This window comes from Palaemon carinicauda, chromosome 13 (assembly GCF_036898095.1).
Source record: "Palaemon carinicauda isolate YSFRI2023 chromosome 13, ASM3689809v2, whole genome shotgun sequence".
Taxonomy (NCBI): domain Eukaryota; kingdom Metazoa; phylum Arthropoda; class Malacostraca; order Decapoda; family Palaemonidae; genus Palaemon; species Palaemon carinicauda.
Genome location: NC_090737.1, coordinates 15,999,028 through 16,015,804, shown reverse-complemented (window position 1 = coordinate 16,015,804; position 16,777 = coordinate 15,999,028). Strand labels below are relative to the sequence as shown.

The window sequence follows — 16,777 nt, the reverse complement described above, 5'->3', positions numbered from 1 at the left end:
TAAGATGGACGTCCTTCCAATCTTTGTGGTCCATAGGCAGGGCCAGCGACAAGGGTTTACACTCCTCTAGGGAGGGGCAAGACTTGCCGGCCTCGATTACTTTTAGTACAGCCAGAAACCCTTTCTGTAAAAGGGGGAAGGCTCTAGTAGGCGAGGACACAAAGGAAGGGAGCTTCCTATTCAATGCAGCTACCTTTGAGTTAGAGAAGCCCCTCTCTTTCATCGAAGATGAAAGTCGAGCTTGAGCCTTAGCATGGTCATCACTATGACCTCCTTCGGCTCTGCCTCCTCCTTTGAAGCTGGTTCCTTCCTCAGCCGGACATAACAGTCCGGATATGGTGCCTTGCTGGGCCAGAATTCCACCCTCCAGGGGAACTGAGCCCAGCATATCCGAGATGACGATCTTTCCAGTCGTCATCGACATGTGCTCAGCATACCTCCATGGGTTAGCATCCGAGCACAAAGGAAGGTCTTTCACATTGAGCTTTTCTGGGGCCCATGTGATTCTGCAAGGCACTGCATTCGCAGTTCCATTGCAGCCGCCTTCTCCTGATTCTCCTTCTGCATTTGTTGGATCATTCCAACAATAGAAGAGAGGGCCTGTCCCAGCTCTACTGGGAGACCGGCCGATGTAGAGGGGCTTGAATTTCATCCTGGGCTTCTGCAAGGAGGTCTTCCTCCTGACACCCGTCCACATCATATATCCTGTCATTTAGCTGGATGTCTTGCATCGCGACCGCGACTTCAGCATCCACCTGGATCTGAACTTAGGGGATCTCCTCTTGAGGCTGGGGAATCACTGCATCAGCTGATGCCTTAGGGAAAAGATACGCCCTCATCTTCTCACTTGGAAGATAAGGGCCAGAAGTGTACTTTTGGAAGCCCCTTACCCAGGTACGAAGCTTCTTCCTAGCTATTTAAATGTCTCATTAATCAGGTTAGTGCACACAGTACATACCTGAGGGTCCCAATACCGGAGATCATCCTTGGAGACAGCGTATGCTGCGTGTCTCCTACAAAACTCATGTCCGCAGAGGTTCTTGCTGCTGACATTGCAGAAAGCACTTCCCCACTTCGGAGTGTCCTTCTGTAAAGAGAAGAAATTTCCATGAGTATCAAGTGAACTATGTATCACTGGATATGCATAGTATAGCATAACAATTCAGAAATTAAAGACACACACTTGTGTTTCCCTCACAACCCATTGCTGCAGCCTTCCAGATAATAAAATCAAAATGGTTTATCTCTACTAGAGTAACCAATGCAAGGTTTCCAGAGGAAACAGGTGGAGCTCACACCTAGGCAATGATTTTAAAATCCTGGATAATAGACGGGGAAGACTCTGCTTCCTGTCTGAGGGCAACAGCAAAGGGCTGTGCAAGAAAACACAATAGTGTTAGAAGATACAGTGCTGTACCTAAACTTTTACTATAGTTTTCTTCTTACTGTATATGCTATACAGAAGAATACTAGTACAGTATAGGAGGATGTGTGCCGGCCTGCCTTTGCCGGCCGGCACACACCACAATTAGCTTTAAAGTATACTACTTAACAGCTATAGGGCGGCAGCCTTCTGGTTCAAATGCCTGTGCCGGCGGCAGTAGCTGCCGGCCAGCAACAGCCAGTGTTGGCCGGCAATGACTGCCGGCCAGTAACTACACAAGGTAGTACCTAGCTGCCGGCCACACTCTTGGTGGCCGGCAGACAAGGACTGACATAAGCCGGCCGGCAAAGGTCCAAGACCGATGCCAGCCGGCAGCAAAAGAACCAGAAGACTACCCCTGCCCGGCTGCCGGCCTCACAAGCCGGCAGCCGGCCTCATAGGCCGGCTGCCGGGACAGGTACAGCACTAGAAGAAAATAGAATGGATGCCGGGATAAGAGTGTACACCACCCCCCAAGCCCGGCAACCGAAAGAGTGCATATAAGGAAGGGGAGAAACTTAATTCAGGCTTCCTTGACCAATGCCGTCCGGCTCTGTCGGCAGGCATGGATGAGGGACCAAGAGAGGTCCGGGCAGCACTCGAAAACATAAGACCCTTGCCGGCCAGCATCTCAGCCGGCCGGCAATGGCCTTAGTCAATTCCACATCCCAACCTATACTAGGTCCAGAAGTAGAATGACGTACAGTACAGTAATACCCCTGCCGGCCAGCTCTGCCGGCCGGCAAGGTACAGTACAGTAATGGCAAGGCCATTACGGAGATAGAGGGGGAAGGGACAAAAGGGTCCTGCCAACCTTGCTTTAGTGACAGATCACCCGCAGCCAAGAACTCTGTCTTAGCCTAAGGGAGATCTAAGGGAAAGGGCCAGCAATACTTGCCAGCTTCCAAAGCACCAAAGCAAGGAAGGCGTTGCTATTCCCAAGGGAAGATTTTATCCTCCCCAAGAACAGCAACAGGACTTTAGTCTGGTCGATCACAAAGGGAGGAATCATACTACAGAAACCTTCGATAGTGACCTAAGGGAGCTAAGCTCCCTTTAAAAGTGTTAGGTCAGCGAGGGGAACTCTGCCCCAAGCCAGACAACACGGACCAGACTAAAAAACTCTGTTGTTCTGTCCCTCTTTGAACCAGACTCTGCTGGAACAGGAAGGTACAGTAACACCCTAGTATAGTTTTATCGAAAATAAATTCGGAAAAAACCACTTAGGGATAAGCCCAAGGCTTAAACAGAGGGAAAGGGATTGCATACCTTCTCCGAAGAAAAGAAAGCAACCGGGGAGAATAATAAAGTATACTAAGGCTCCATAAGCAATTAACCTAGGCACCAAGAGAATCGATTACCTAATTCACCGAAACTCTCACGTATACAATCTTGGAAATATTCCACACAGTCTAAAATGTATAAAAAATAGCCTAAAGCTTTAATAAACTTTTAATTACACTCGGAAAAACCAAAATCATGCATTAAGTACTAGGACCAAACGACTAGGCTACATGGCCTAGCGTAGGCCAGAATGGCGAATACTTCGCCAAATAATACTAAGCACGAAAGGAAATCCTATGTAACGCTAAATAGCTAAAATTTATTAAGCAAAACAACCAGGAATGTCACTCTGACTAACTAATTTATACCTAGCGAGTGACAGTGTCCAGGACACCTCTGGTAGGCTACGGCTCTTGTATCAAAGATTAATCCTATTAATCACTCAAAATTTTACCAAGAGCCTACATTTATACATAACAGACACTATACTCAACTTATCCGAGGCCAACGAAGACGGAGAAGCCATGAAAAGCTGAATAAATCCAAGATTTGCGAGAAAAACAGGAAAAAACACCGAGTTGTTAAGCTACGCAAAAAGGAATACAGATGGCGCCAGGATTGGCGCCAGGCACGCATACGAATCGGGGGATTGGGAGGCCTTGAGAGCGGCTCCCCCCTTTTTCTTCCCGAATTCGTATCTCGTCAATCTCCCTCCTACGAGACGAATCTCTATTTAGGTAGTAGATTGCCATGTGACGTGTCTAGAATACGTCCTCTGATATGTCGCGATATCCCTTTCACGAGGGATACTCGCTCCAGGAGTTAGAATTCTGGTACCTTAAGGTAAATTCTCTGGGAATATCGCCGTAGTTGTAATATACCCTAGGAAGCTACCCTATAGGAACTTCCATCAGGACGACATGGCTTGAGCCCAAAAATATATATATATATATATATATATATATATATATATATATATATATATATATATATATATATATATATACTGTATATATATGTGTGTATGTATATACTACATGTGTGTGTATATATATATATATATATATATATATATATATATATATATATATATATATATATATATATATATATATATATATATATATATTGCGTGTGTTTGTGTGTATGAGTGTTAGAGCATTTGTACTGATTACATCAACAATATTCTGCAAACAAATTTGTCTCCGAGTAGAAATCCTATTCAAAATGATGCAATACACCAAATTCTCCCCCAAAATTTTCAGCAAATAAGTACCGGTACCATAATTACACACCTAAATTTTGTTGCATGCCTACTTTCAATGAATATTTTTATATATATACTTTAATTAACGCTACTGACATTATGTGGGAAAAAATAGATAAGTTTTAGTTGTGTTGAATAAAAACACATCGCATTTTGTGGAAATTTTGTATATAGAGTTGCTCTTTTTTTCAATCTAAATGAAAAAATAGAATTAATGGTAGTAATATATTGGGTACTCACCCTACTATAAATATTGGTCCAATACAGCTGTCACAGACATTCAGCATGCAGGAAATGGTACTGCATCCACTCTTCTTGACTTGCAGAAGTCTGGACTTCTTTATTCGACCTCTTGTGGACCTGGAAATAAAGGAATGTATTAATTAGTCCGTGAGCCAGCACCCTGATATTGACCAATCGGTACCATCTGGGGGCACCAAACATTTTTGGTATTTTCTGATAGCTATATGTATCTGCAACACAATGCAGCATGATGGACATGTGTAACTCACAGCTTAAGGTCAATAGAGCCGTTGATTTGTGGGTGGGGTCTAATCATAAAACGTCATATTTCCAACAGCAATAACAGACAACTTTATTCTTGTGCAATAAAATACTCATGGGAATTTATTCAGATCCACAAACCTGAAAGCTTTATGTTTAAATTGCATTTTATAAGCTGTTACATATGCATTGGAACCTTTTTAGATTATCCATTACAGTATTTGATAACAAAAATGACAAGAATAACTCATTAAATGAAAATTAAAATAAAGTGAAAACATCATACATAATCAACATAAATTAAATTTTCCAGATACCTGTATAAGCCTATACAACAATGCTACCATTTATGCAAAATCAGTCCATACCCATCAGTGTATGACTACATTGTATTATACATAAAAGGAAACCTTAAATGTTTATTGGCTTTTAATGTCGCTGTCACTATCTGATCCACCTTCTTGCATATCACCAACATCGTCATCCTTCATGTTTTTGCAATCCTGCAGGATACAGGCCTGAGTACAGGGCAGTCCATTCACAATACACTGGCAGAATGACAGCTTGCATGACTTCTTGCATTTGCAGGAGAGGAACTCCAGGACTACATTCGAAGCTGGTGCTCCTGTCATCCAATTTATCTGCAGTTTTCCATCGTCACCCAACGACCAGCCTTTGCACTCCAGTGGGCTTGGCACTTTTGGATCTGCCTTCAGTGCACGATACCAGATGGCAGCCTGATAGTTGGCTCTCTCAGCATGTAGATAGAGATAGTCCTTACAGGGGGGCAGCTGTGCAGACTCTACATGTCCATCCTTCACCCTGAACAGTCCATAGCGCATCTCGTTAACATCACAGATTTCTGAGTGAATAACGTAGAGTAGGCATGTAAATTCTTCCAAGATCTGAAAAATTTCATCTTTGAGCTGCCACTCTTCCCCAATTTTGAAGAAGACATCTCAGAAGTGATCATGTGTCATAAGCAGTTTCAGTGCAGCTAGCTTTCCTCGACCACTAAAAGCGCTGACTGTGTCACATCCTGTAAATGAATGTTATCCGAGAAGAGAAGCACACACATCATGGCCCAGGCCAGCTGACACTTTGGAGATGCTGATATATCTGGTTCGAGTAGCTGTACCACATTTCACATACATACTGCAGTCAATTTCTTTGTGGAAGGCAAGGCAGAGAAGAATGATGTCCGTATCTTCAGCTATCATGATGATGGACGATACATGAGGAGCTGCATGTTTCGCGTGAAAGATGACTCTGGTGTCCGCTTCCTCCTGGGACGTTTTCAGATTGTCTTCTTCAATAACATCATTACGTGTGAGTCTGAAGCAAAGGTTATCACATGTGACATACATAGTTTTTCCACCCAGTTTTTCTCGCATGCTGGACTTCTTTCATTGGCTGACGAGGAAGCTGATCAGTTTCGTCATACTAGCATGGCAGGATAGGAGACGTCTCCATTGAAGGATCTTGTGACCAGGAATAATGTTAGTGAAACATATCCCACTTTCTGAACCTCGTATGGACCTCTTTGCTCCTTTGAAAGATAGCTGCCGATAAACATAAAAAAACAACACCAATGCGTTCACTGCAAGCACTAGTCCGAATGACAGAAATAACCATCTGTTCCACCAGCTCTTCAAAAGTAAGCTTGTCACCATTCATCTTTTGAACAATACTCATCCCGTCAATGATACAAGCAGAAGGATATTCCATCTCTTCAGCAAGGTGATGCTTGGCCTCTAGTTTTCTCGCTAGAGCTTCTTTGTTCGTCTTCCTTGGTGAACCATCTGTGTTGGCTAACGACCAGGGCACGGGACCAAGTGGATGTTTTAGAACTTCCTTCATGCTAAGTTTTCTAGACGAAGCAACAAGTATCATATGTGCAAATAACCTGTTGTCACTTTTCTGGGGGTTTTGCTGTGTGAACCTGTGGCTGTATGATGATCCCATTCACTCTATGTAGTGTACCCCCATCACTCAAAGTTTCTTCAAGCCTATCAATGTTGTCGAAAGCAAGTGAAGTAGGAATAAGATAATGGGAGGGCTATGCCTTGGTCTGCTTCTTTCCTTTGCTTCTGAAGACAGAGTGCAGTGTCTGTCTCTTCCAGCTTCGAATAGGAAATTCCATGACCAAGGCGATTGAGCATCTTGATAAGATCAACATTTCCTGTGAGTGATTTTACACCCCAAGGCAGCAATATGTGTTTGGCAGGAACGACATTCCCTCTGCTGACAGCATAAATACAATCCTGGCCTATCGATTGGACAACATGTTCCATTTTCATAGTTAATTCTTTTGTCTCACCATGAAGCAGAATCTTTAGGAACATCTCTAGAGATTTTGGTAGTTCAGTATAATCAGAATTCAGTTCAGCAGGATATCTTCTTAATCTGCCCTCTCAAGTGGTTTGCAGAAAGTTTGATAATGTTGTCAATATTTTCGGAGTATTTTATTTCAAGCATTTGTTCTTCAACCTACATTATGGCTGCCACTACATGGTCTAAGGGAAGATTATCTGGATATACCAGAAGTTTTCCTTTGTCATCGTGGACGAAATGAAGCGACTCCTTAAATTCACATTCTAATTTCCGACGAAGGTGTTTCTTAGTATGAGGTTTTACATCATTGATGCCACATGTCTGTAAGTAGCGGACTAACCCTACAGTAAGCTCTGTCATTCTTAGGACTGTTGGTTTTGGAAATAATGTCTCTCACATACTGGAATAATGGACCGTAAGACTGCTGTTCTGCTGCTTGATAAGCTTCATCTTTGTCAGAAGCCGCTGGTGTTTTCTCTTTCTCTCCCCGGGTGTACTTACGATAACATGATCTAAGGTAATGGGCCTCGGCAGCAAACAAATCTCTGGCTGTGATTGCCACTATTCTATAGTCCAGTTTGTTCTGAGCCACTCTCCAAATTGTTTCATCTGACCTGAGTTCCCTGGATTGGAATAGTGTCTCTCTGGTATTTGAACCAGGCATATACTTGCTTTCTTTCTCACAGAAGATGCAGATATGGCCTAGGACACGAGATGTTGTTGGACAACGGGAGGATCTCTTTCGTTTGAAAATTATGGCTCAAAGTCGGGTTCTTTATTCAACTGCTGAAGTGTTTTCTTGTGTGTGAACTTAGACCTACAGTCTCTATGGTAGAACAGCTTTTCACCATACCCATGTTTTTCGAGAGTTAAGATAGGATCAAAATTCCTTATTCTGGCTGCGTCGACTAACGTACAAATAGACTGGTCATCTCGGGCCTTTGTCAAATATGTTTCAGAAGTTTGTTTGGAACAAATAATGCAAGTCCTCTCTATTGATGATAGCACTTTCTGTCTTTTTGCTGGTGATTTTATTGAGCTTCTTACAGTCACACTATCATCTGAAAAAATATAAATAGATGTAGAAGAAGGTTCTGTGAAATAGTATAGTCGATTCGAAGAAACAAATACTTTTCATAGACCACATATGAACTGTACATGTTAACATGTAATTGATAAATTATCAGTTAAATCTATTTCATCCATTCATGTAAGAATATCAAACACAAATAACACATTTTCTAATGAAATTATCTTTCTATTCAGCACCCACAAGCAGTTGTGAGTTGGAACATTTAGTGATAAAATAGTATGTTTTTCGTTTTTTTGTTTTTTTGCATAAAAACTTATAACGGTCATAAAAATCTTAAGCCGTGAGATTGAAAAATCCATCATACATTTTTGTTAATGGTATGGGTTGGCAATCAATAAAAAATAAGTTTCGTTTGGTGCCCCCAGATGGTACCGACTTCTCATCTGGCTCATGGACTAAATGTATAAATGTAGATTTATATATATATATATATATATATATATATATATATATATATATATATATATATATATATATACATATATATATATATATATATATATATATATATATATATATATATATATATATATATATATATATATATATATATACATACATATATATATATATATATATATATATATATATATATATATATATATATATATATATATATATATATTCTATATGTGTAAATATATAAGCAAATATACACATATACATATTTATACCTTCTATATGTGCATGCATATACGTACAGTATGTGCACACAGACACAGACACATACACATACACAAACACACACACACACACACACACACACATATATATATATATATATATATATATATATATATATATATATATATATATATATATATATTGCATCTGCTGAAGAGTTCTACTTTCCTATTGCTTGTCAATAGCTTCTAGCCCCATCCATTTATCTAAACAATTAGATATTCTTATTGCTTTCCAAAAGCTTCTGGCATCATCTGTATATCTAAATAATCTAATTTTCCTATTACACGCCAACAGGTTCTGACATCACCCATGCATCTAGACAATTGCACATTCTTATAGTTTTCCAATAGATCCATGACTGACTGTATACAGACGAAAGCATACCATGAATTAATAAAAGCAAATGCATGAAGCCTCATCAGCTTACCATCAGTCGAATGACGAGAGAGAGAGAGAGAGAGAGAGAGAGAGAGAGAGAGAGAGAGAGAGAGAGAGAGAGAGAGAGAGAGAGAGAGAGAGAGAATTCTGACATCACCCATGCATCTAAACAATTGCACATTCTTAAAACTTTCCAATAAATCCATGAATGACTGTATACAGACGAAAGCATACCATGAAATAATAAAAGCAAATGCAAGAAGCCTTATCAGCTTACCATCAGACGAGAGAGAGAGAGAGAGAGAGAGAGAGAGAGAGAGAGAGAGAGAGAGAGAGAGAGAGAGAGAGAGAGAGGGATGGGGTTCTCTATTCTGCTACTCTACCGAGAATTGTATCTTATTATCTTCGCAAGTACCACTTCTGCTGGTGGGGGCGATCTTGCCTCCCGTGAATTTTCCAGAAATCGAATTATTCGTGGATTCCGGTTAGGTGCAGACGTGGCTCCCTTTGCCCGCAATAAGCGTCACCAGAAAAAATTGCAACCTCGCAATTCCATGAAGGCTTGCAAAGGATGTATCTGTTCACTTTCTGGAGGGAGATTTTTTTCTGTATAACTATCTTTTATATTGAAGAATTATTCCGTTTTAACTCCTGGAATTATAGATTGGATATCTGTTTTTTATAACTTCTTGCCTCGATAATTATTGAAGTGAACCGTTCTCTGAATTGTCGTCTTTGTAAAAAAAAAAAAAGACTTTTGATAAAATTTTAAGGTTACTTTCATAACTCAATAATCGTCTAATTATTTTCTTGATTTGAAAAAAAAAAAAAAAAAAAAAGGAAAAAGAAAAAACGAAGCATACGTGTTTTCCCAGGAAAATTTAATTTCCTTCGATACATTCTCTCTTAAATCAAATTTCGCTCGTAAAAAGTTATTCCCGAACCCCTAATTTTTCATCTTTAAATCTACTTGCTGTGAAAGACTGCTGAAGCGTACCTAATGGGTTTACTTCTCAAGACTTTTTTTTTCAAAACTTAAATTCAGAATCGCCTGCTAATTATAGTTTCTGGTGTTCTTAAGAAGTTTCTCTCCAGATTTTTCCCCATCTTTAGTTCCCCATTTCAGCCTGAGAAGTTACATTTTGAGTCCTTTATTTTGCATATGATTCAATATAAGAGAAGAAATCTAAACGAGTCTTTAAAACATAGAAAAGTTTATTATAAAATCTTCACAATATTCACTGTAACAGTCTTAAGAACATATTTAAATTCTACACTCGTGCGACACGAACCCATGAGAAAACTATAATAAAAAATATGCAAAGCTAGGCTGTAAAAAACAATGATATATAGGAATAAAAATTGACAAAAAGGACAATTTGGTGAGGCCAGAGTGTAAAGAGCAATAATATTTAATGAAAGAAAACATATCGACAACAAAGCAAATTTGTAAAGGCCAGCGTAAAGAGCAATAATATTTAATAAAAAAACAATATTGACAACAAAGCAAAAGTGGTAATGCCAGCGTAAAGAACAATAATACTTGATAGAAGAAATAATATTGACATTAAAGCAATTTTGCTAAGGCCAGAGTGTAGAGAGCAATAATATTTAATAAAAGAAAAAACATTGACAACAAAGCAAATATGCTAAGACCAGAGTGTGAAGAGCAATAATATTTAATAAAAGAAAAATTATTAACAATAAAGCAAATTTGGTAAGGCCAGAGTGTAAAGAGCAATAATATTTGAAAAAAAAAATAAATATTGACAACAAAGCAATTTTGCTAAGGTCAGAGAGTAGAGAGCAATATTATTTAAAAAAAAAAAAAAGAAAAAAATATTGACAACAAAGCAATTTTGGTAATGCCAGTGTAAAGAGCAATAATATTTAATAAAAGAAAAAATATTAACATAAAGCAAATGTGTCAAGGCCAGATTATAAAGAGCAATAATATTCAATAAAAGAACAAATATTGACAACAAAGCAAATTTGGTAAGGCCAGAGTAAGAAGAGCAATAATATTTAATAAAAGAAAAAAATATTGACAACAAGCCAATACGGTAAGACCAGAGTGTAAAGAGCAATAATATTTAATAAAAAAAAATATTGACGACAAAATAATTTTACTAAGATCAGAGTGTAGAGAGCAATAATATTTAATAAAAGAAAAACAAATATTGACAACAAAGCAAATTTGGTAATGCCAGTTTAAAGAGCAATAATATCTAATAAAAAGAAATATATTGACAACAAAGCAAATGTGGTAAGGCCAGAGTGCAAAGAGCAATAATATTTAATAACAGAAAAAATATTGACAACAAAGTAAATTTGGTAACGACAGCGTAAAGAGCAATAATATTTAATAAAAGAAAAATACTGACAACAAACAAATTTGGTAATGCGCGTAAAAAACAATGATTTTTAATAAAAGAAAAAATATTGACAACAAAGCAAATTTGGTAAGTAAGTCCAGAGTATGAAAAGCAATAATATTTAATAAAAAAAAAAATATTGACAACAAAGAAAATTTGGTAAGGCCAGAGTGTAGAGAGCAATAATATTTAATAAAAGAAAAAATATTGACAACAAAGCAAACTCGGTAAGAAAACGCCACAACTCCAACGAGGAAAAAAGTAGTAACTCAGAACCCTCTCGAAGACGTCGAGTACGAAACCCTATTTAGTTGAGAAATGGGTGTTATAAAGATGGTCAACGTTCAAGTATACTATTTATGCAGAATAAAAGTGAGAATCGGCTTGAAGGCCACTGCTCTCAGGACGTATAGGATACGAAGGACTACAAGAAAACATTTTAACATATATACTGTATATGCACAGACAGATATATATATATATATATATATAATTATATATATATATATATGTATATATAATATATATATTTATTAACAATAATGGCATCTAAGCACACACAAATATATATATATATATATATATATATATATATATATATATATATACATATACATATATATATATATATATATATATATATATATATACATATATATATATATATATATATATATATATATATTAAAAATAATGACATTAAATAACGAATTCTACCTCTGAGAATGTATATCCGCTGAAAATTCATTTATGATAACAGCTTCTGGCTGGGCAGATTCGAACCTATGCCTCTTATCCGAAACCATATCCGCAGGGACTCTAGCCAACCATGCTCCCATAGCAAAGCATCCTAGTAAAGGTGGCTGTGACAAACCTTTTCGCCACGTTAAGGTATCCGCACTGAGAAACTTTATATATATATATATATATATATATATATATATATATATATATATATATATATATATATATATATATATATATATATATATATATATATAATGTATATATGTATATATATAATTCTAACTAGTTCCATAAATAGTAATTTCGTTAACTATACTTAGGAGAAGAAAACGCTGCATATATCACTACACAACTGGCAGACTGAAAATCTTTTCCGATGTCTACCGATATCTTTTTATACACGAAGAGCCTCTTCATATGTTCGATATAATTATAACTTGTTCTGAAGTTATCTTACAAGCCATCCTACCGCATTCAATCCCCAGCACGGGAGCCAAATGTTTGAAAGACCGTTGTCATCGCTACGGTATACGTCACTCGTGACGTCAGTATTACATTGTGACAACGTAACTCTTAGGTTCTAACAGAGAAGCGAGGTGAATGCATGTAACGTTCATTCAACAAATAACAAGCTTGTGTATAAGCAGTTGCGAGCAAGAATGTCACAAACATTCAAACAAACTAAAACATGCTATGGTAAGCCTAACCAGGATGCTCTATTATCAGTGAGGGAAAGAGCGAGAGAAAAGAACAATATTATTATTATTAGTAGCTGCAACCCTAGTTGGAAAAGAAGGATGCTATAAGCCCAGGGGCCCCAAGAGGAAAATAGCCCAGTGAGGAAAGGTAAAAAAGGAAAAATAAAATATTTTAAGAGCAGTAACACCATTGAAATAAATATTTCCTTAATAAATTATAAAAAAACTTCAACAAAACAAGAGGAAGAGATAATCATTACATTGTATGAGCGTGTATGAAACACGTGCGGTACAGCATTGACAATCATCTAACTACCATCTATTCCTAAACGGATGGATCATTCCGAGTTGAAAAAAAAACAGCTTTCCTTACGACTTGTGTGGTTTAGGTGCCAGAGTTACTGCTACAAATTGCCTTCATCTTTGGAAGCGAAAACTTCCTTTATTCTATCAAACTAGTGTACGTGACCCGTCAAAAAATTACGGTTAAATATTGATAGACATGCACACACACACACAATCCCTCTTGCCAGGGTCTGAATATTCCCTCTCCCCCTGTCCGAAGGATGGGATTGAGCGTGTAGTTATACGTCTGACAATGCCACTGAGCGTGAACGGAAAGGTAATATATATATATATATATATATATATATATATATATATATATATATATATATATATATATATATATATATATGTATATATATAGATAGATAGATAGTTAGTTATAATCATTAACTTGTTCATTATCAAATAGGAGAGATTCCTTAGTTACCAGAATTTCCTTTTAATGAAGAAAATTTTTCCCCTTCCACAAGGTTAAAATCCATTACACGTAAACATAAAGACAGTCTTTGAGAACTTTGTCATGGGCGAATTACCTTTTATTACAGTTCCAATTGACACGGTGACTTCTATGAAGTGTAACAAGGCACGTTCACATAATTGACTCCAATCTACGCCTCGACAGAAAGGGTATAGCAGCATATCGTAAATTATGTCTACCGCAAAACTTGAGACTTTAACTGTCACGATCTTTTTTTTTTCTTTCGAGGTTGTTACCATACGCATGATACCAATACGAATTGCCCCCTTATCATTAATGGTAGTTCTTAAAATATTACATTTTAATTGTTCATTACTACTTTGTACTTTACTTATTTGATTGTTTCCATTCCTTACTGGGCTATTTTTCCCTGTTGGAACCCTTGGGCTTATAGCATCCTGCTCTTCCAACTAGGGTTGTACCTTAGCTTGTAATAATAATAATAATAATAATAATAATAGTAATAATAATAATACGTATGATCCTATTCACGATTCTTAACAGTATCGGCAATGAAATCAGTTTGTAGTAACGACTTAGTTACAATCATCAAAGGATCAATAGGATGTATAATATCTTACCAGAGATCTTTAAAGCCATTTCATTTGCAAGAAATTAATAGTTAGATAAAATAGAATCCCATCTTCAGGAAAAGGAAAGAGGCGACTCCCAATGCACCGTGGGCGTTCTATTGGCCAGCTCTGGACGTTAGAGGCCAAAAACGTGTTTCTTATTGCTTATCATTACAATGGTCGTGGTTGTTGGGGCGTGGAAGAGAACAGCCTCAGTTGGGTGTAAGGCTCAAAGTACCCTCAACCCTAGTTTAAGGAGGAGTACAGTCATCGCGTTGCACTCGAGTCTGGGGAACTGGGGAAACGGAGGGATGTACACATGGGGAGTTGGGGAGGGAATAGAAGGGGAGGGAAGGAAGGGAGGAGAAAGGTAGTTAGGTGAGAATGGGTGCTTTGATACAGGAGGTGCGGTGAGAAGAGAGAGAGAGAGAGAGAGAGAGAGAGAGAGAGAGAGAGAGAGAGAGAGAGAAGGGGGTGGGCAACCCGTCCCCTTCCTCGCTTTGCAGTTCGAACCCTTCTTTCCTTGACCCCTACCCCCCTCCCCCATCGCAAACCCTCCCACCCATCCCTCACAGTATCCTCCCACTCGCAGCTCCCCATGATGTTGCTAGGGTTGGCAAAAGGAAGGTCACCTCCAACACGGAATCAACCCTTTTCTGCTCACACTCTTGCTCCTACATGTTATAATCACCATAATTGCAGCTAGATACCCTTTGCCCCTCGACCAGGGTGGGTGGGAGGTGGGTGGGAGGGGATGCAGTAAAGGGGACAGGATGAGGGGTGGAGGAAGAACGAAGAATATCGAGAGCGACTCTCTCTCTCTCTCTCTCTCTCTCTCTCTCTCTCTCTCTCTCTCTCTCTCTCTCTCTTTTGTTACGGTCCTTTAAACACCGACTAATCTTGGTCAATCCGCACACAGGACGACAACGGCTCAAGGAGGAGGAGGAGGATGCCCCTCGGGCGAGATGAGAAAAGGCAACCATTGTTTTTGCAACCGATTTAGCTTAGATATCCATCGTCTCCCCTACCCTCCACCCTATAGCCCTTACCCTCAACAATACCCCTATACACCTACACACACACACACACACACACACACACACGACCCACTTGGAAAAGTCCCGAGAAAAGTTTCGGGTAATTCTGCATTAGCCCGATATGCAGAGCGTTCCTTACGCAACGAAGCGAAACACACACACATACATAGATTCTCGTTTGGACGAATCTTCAACTTGTTTCTCCACGTCTCTTCTAAAGATTAAATAAATGCAAAGCGTGTTGCTGCAATGCCAGGTCCGCTTCCCCCCCCGGCCCTTCTTCCCCTGCTGTGCTAATAGTTCCATGAATAAACGTTCGTAGGTAAGGAGAGTTCCACATGTTTTAGACACGGTTTTTCAAACTCCATCCTTTCCGTAAGGTAACGAATATTTTGAGACCCATTTTAGCTGGAGGTTATTTAAAAGTTGATGGGTGTGGGAAAAAAGTAAAATTTATATAATTGCCCGTACTCTTAACACTCTTGGTCCATCTGCAAAACATGTTATTTAAAATTGATGGGTGTGGAAAATGGTAACTTACATAATTGACTGAACTCTTTAAACTTTGGTACATTGCTCTCTCTCTCTCTCTCTCTCTCTCTCTCTCTCTCTCTCTCTCTCTCTCTCTCTCTCTCTCTCTCTCTCTCTCTATAAATATATATATATATATATATATATATATATATATATATATATATATATATATATATATATATATACACATATATATAAATACAGTAGAGAGAGAGATACACGCACACATATATCTATATCTAGATAGATGGATTCACGTGCATAAACACACGTGTGTGTATATATATATATATATATATATATATATATATATATATATATATATATATATATATATATATATATATATATATATATATCGGGAGGGGGACTAGGTTAACCGCAAGTCCTTCTTAACTTGCTGGAATCAATCTACTTTAGTAAACTCATTCTAAGGAAATTACTTCCCACGCAAACCCATAATATGTTTCAACAAATGTCACCATGTCACTCCATCTCTGCCTGGGATTAGACCTGTGGTCCTACCGCTAGAGAAGCGAATATGCTAACCCAGAAGAATTTACATTTATATAAATAAAATCTTGGCCAAACCGCACGTTACATTACTTTGATTAATCTTACACTTTCTAAACTATTACCTATGGTTACTATCTAAATGTCCTCATTCTTCTTTCACCCATATTCCTTATCTGATGAAACCAAAAATGAGCCAGGCACCAATTAACTATGTTAATATAGTGTCAAATCATTATTGTAATGTGTCAATATTAAGATCAAACCTGCGTGTATTCTTGTGTTTGTAAGTTTACTGTGATATATTGGTTTGTGGATTTGTCAGTTTTATTGGACTTGTGTGCACTGTATACCAAGGTCTATAGAATATTCTATAGACCTTATTGCATACCCCAATTATTATGTTTCCGAGGATAAGGGCGTATTAAAACGTTGATGTTTAACCAATTCCGTATACTTGCATATATATATATATATATATATATATATATATATATATATATAT

The 16,777-nt window shown here is 37.9% G+C and overlaps 1 long non-coding RNA gene across 1 annotated transcript in view; it reads right to left on the bottom strand.

The window, feature by feature from the left end:
* Nucleotides 1-16,777, bottom strand: part of LOC137651893 (uncharacterized) — a 238,521-nt gene that overhangs the window by 205,757 nt on the left and 15,987 nt on the right. Inside the window, exon 2 of the long non-coding RNA XR_011046124.1 lies at nt 4,215-4,334. This is a non-coding gene — a long non-coding RNA (uncharacterized lncRNA). The remainder of the gene's footprint in view (nt 1-4,214; nt 4,335-16,777) is intronic.